This window comes from Hyaena hyaena, unplaced genomic scaffold, assembly GCF_003009895.1.
Source record: "Hyaena hyaena isolate Hyena2069 unplaced genomic scaffold, ASM300989v1 scaffold_622, whole genome shotgun sequence".
Taxonomy (NCBI): domain Eukaryota; kingdom Metazoa; phylum Chordata; class Mammalia; order Carnivora; family Hyaenidae; genus Hyaena; species Hyaena hyaena.
In genome coordinates, this window is record NW_024081253.1 from 1189473 (window position 1) to 1193304 (window position 3832).

Consider the following 3832-nt stretch of genomic DNA (forward strand, 5'->3'; position numbering starts at 1 on the left):
TTATACAGTCATGTTACATGCTTTACAACATATTCTATTTCATATAGTTTATATGTTTTATAAAGTAACAATATATATTTGCTGGAGACCCGCTTCAGCCAGTCCAGGGGTCCCTGAAGGATGGACGGTGTTGGCGAGAGAGAGAGTGAGAGAGCCCCGAGATACTTTCTTCTGATCACCAGGCAGGCATCTTTGTCCTGTCGGGTTTGGTGTCTTTATTTAAAGGTCCAATGACAACATGAGATCAGAGAAAGGAATTTTTACAATGGAAAGCTCTTTGTGATAAGATGCTTTGGAAAGTGTACAAAAACAAGTTTTATGGGAAATATTCTTGCAGAATTACCCCAATCATAGTGAGGTCGAGTAAATCTTACAGCTAAGGAAATAATAGGATGTTCTTAGTGAAAAACACGATGACATACATATTTGTTCTAAGTTAATAACAAATAATAATTTGTTCTAAGTCCTAATAATGCTGAGATTAGGACATAGGTTAAGTTGTATGTAGATAGGCTAGGAGTCATTCCGTCTGGCTCACAAGAGGACAAATGTTTTGAGCTGCTTAATAAGTTGTTCGTGCGAACTTTTTTGACTTGATGCTGAATGTGTATAAACACCATGGAGGCCTTACATGTGTAAGCCTTTGTTTTTGGGTTGTGTTTTAGCTACTCTTATCTATCCTCATCCCAACTGCTAGTATAAGGGAGGGTGTTTGTGGAAAGTAGGCCTTAGGGAAAGGACTGCCATACATCACCAGTTAGAAAAGGTATAAGTAGTAACTTAAGTTCTGCCCTTATCTGTTCCTTAACACTAAATTAGGCTCTTTGTCTCAGAGCCAGACTCAATTGTAACTCTTGTGTTCTTAACCCCCTTTATTATCTAAGTCTTGGATCTGCAAGGCCCATAGGAAGAGCCTTTTGAAAATCATCCACAATGCTTTCATCTAAAATCTCTTTTGAAGAGGCAAGAGTATACTTTTCCTTATGAGGAATCTGTGTAGAGAATATTGGTATGATTTGGAATATTGTGAGGCCTGGTCAATACCAGCAGGCTCATTTCCAACATGAGCCAGTAGTAGCAGAAGGAGATACCAGTTTTAATTTCTCATGGCAGCATCTCCCCCTTTTTATCATATATTTTTAGAAGACTGGAAAGAGACAAAAGACAATTAACATGGCTCCAAGGTTAAGACTGATATTTATAAGAAAAGAAAGCTACAATTACTGACAGAATTATGCAGACCATCTAGAAAGGACATTGCTACCTGGGAAGGAGAAACAAAGGTAGTAGATCAAGGGAAGTATCAAGGAAAACAGGACCTGCCAGAGCAGATGTCTGTTCCCATAATCACAAAGGGAGAGGTTCCTACAATAATTTCCTTCACAGGGTGCAGTCATCATACCAGGGCCCCAGAATAAAGGGACAGTTACTTCTGATATCAATCAACAAGGTACCTTGAGGGTCGGTGCTCAAGCAGAAATAACTGAGTGGGGGTGGATATCAGTCGCTATCTGACGGCAAGAGACTGTTCAAACTTGCCTTAACCTCACAAGGAGTATTCTCAACTTATGAGTTCAGAAAAGGCTCCCAACATGTATTTCATAAAACTATATGAATTATTTGAAAAATATCAATTTATATTTTTAAGGCATAGTTAGATTTGAATTATAAAATTTCATTTCCATTTCCATTATTTGGCTATTATTTTCCAAGAAATATTGAGAGACAAAAAAGTAAGATTTCAATACACATGATAATAAAAAGATGAATTTTTACTATATAATATTATTAGGGTTCACCAGAGAAGCAGAACCAACACATATATGAGAGAGAGAGAGATTTATTTTAAGGAATTGGCTCATGTGATTATAGAAGCCAACTGGCTGACTGGAAACTCACAGAAAAATGGCAGCTCACATCTAAAGGCACTTTGCTGGTAGAATTTCCTCTTCCTGAAGGGAGTTTAGGTTACAGAGGGTAGTCTGCTTTCCTCAGTGTCTACTATTTAAATGTTCATCTCACCTGGAAAACACCTTTACAAAACAATCCTTAATAACATTTGACCAAATGTCTGGGCACCTTGGCCCATCCAGGGTGACACATAAATTTAACTGTTGCAATAGTTTATGATCCTGACTTTAATTTAAATGGTGATGATTTCAGTAATAAAGACAACCATGTTGGAAAAATCATTATATTTTGTTCTATTTTATTTTTAAAACGTTAAATCCTATTAATAAGTTGAATACTAATTAATCTAGGATTTTTCAAAAGAAAACAATAGCCCAGCATCAAACATTCTTCATGTCTTAAGGAAACTGACAGAATAATAATTTTAAAGAATGTGTACAGCAGGGATGAAAGTGAGAGTGAAGGGGAAAATGTGAGAAGTGGAGGAGGATAATCCAAGAGTTGGTGGTGCTGGTGGTGGTAGGCATGGGGAAAAGCTGAGTACTGACTAGTCTTTAAATCAGAAAGGATAAATTAAAACTTGAAATTTAAGTAAAAGAAAAACTACAGTTTGAAAAATACTACCAAAGAATTTTCATTATGGCTAAAATTGGCAGCATGCAATATTATTTGATTTTCCTTTTCCATTTGGCCATGAGCAGAGAAAAATAAACAAGTATTCCATGTCATATTGCAAGGAAGAGATTAACAGTTTCTTGTAGAAAGAGATCACAGGTTAATTCAAAAGAATTTTGTGTTTTGTGTGTGTGTTTGTGTGTGTGTTGTGTTCATTTTCTTTTGTTCTGCATAAAATATAATATTTAGGTATATTGGTGTCTTCTTATCTAGCAGGCTTAGATAAAGTTTATTAGAGAACTAGACTATTCAGTGAATGATTAGTAGATGATATGCATAATTATTTCAAAAGTTGTTTCCCTCTCAAAATTCTATTCCAAAGTTGTAACATTTTCTATTGAAATGAAGACCAGAAAATATTTGTTAGATATACTTATTTTACAGGGCACCCGGGTGGCTCAGTTGGTTAGGCAGCCAACTTCGGTTCAGGTCACAATCTCACAGCTCTGAAGACTCATGAGTTTGAGCCTCACTTCGAACTCTGTGCTGACAGCTCAGAGCCTGGAGCTAGCTTAGGATGCTGCTTCTCCCTATTTTTCCCTGCTCCTCTCCTGCTCTCTCTGTCTCTCTCTCTCAGTCTCTCAAAAATAAATAAACATTAAAAAAATTTAAAGATATACTTACTTTATTCATTTTAAAACATTATCTTATGATCAAGTATTCTATATTGTTTAAAATTACAAAATAGGATTTTGAAGGTGAGACTGAGGGATCACCCCACATCTTTGGGTGGTTTGCTTGAATTTCCTTCAGAGTGTGATGATCAACGGTTTTGTTTTGTTTTGTTGTGTTTATCACAGAGATAAACAGAAGCATCCTTTGTTACTCCTGAAGCTGTCAATTGAGCAATGCTAGGAATTAACACAAGAAACCTTCTCTTCAGTTACTTCAGTTACTCCTGATGTTAGTAACAATAGATGATATTTACTAATGACAGAATATAACAGGTAGGAGAACTATTCAGAGATTTCTTATCACTTAATTTACTAATGAAATTGTGAACTCTTCAAAGATAAATACTTTTTTATTGTGTATGGTAAAATTTTTGGCACATAGTAATTTCAAAATATATTTCACAATAAACTCTTAACCACATGATATGTGCACAAATAAATAAGTTAATATTTGTACTTTAGCACCCTAAATAGATGATGAAAGGAACATTACCAGTTCATATGAATTCAACTTTGCTTTGCTGAATTATTATACAAAGATGTTACTAACAAGACTTATCAAGAGAATATAG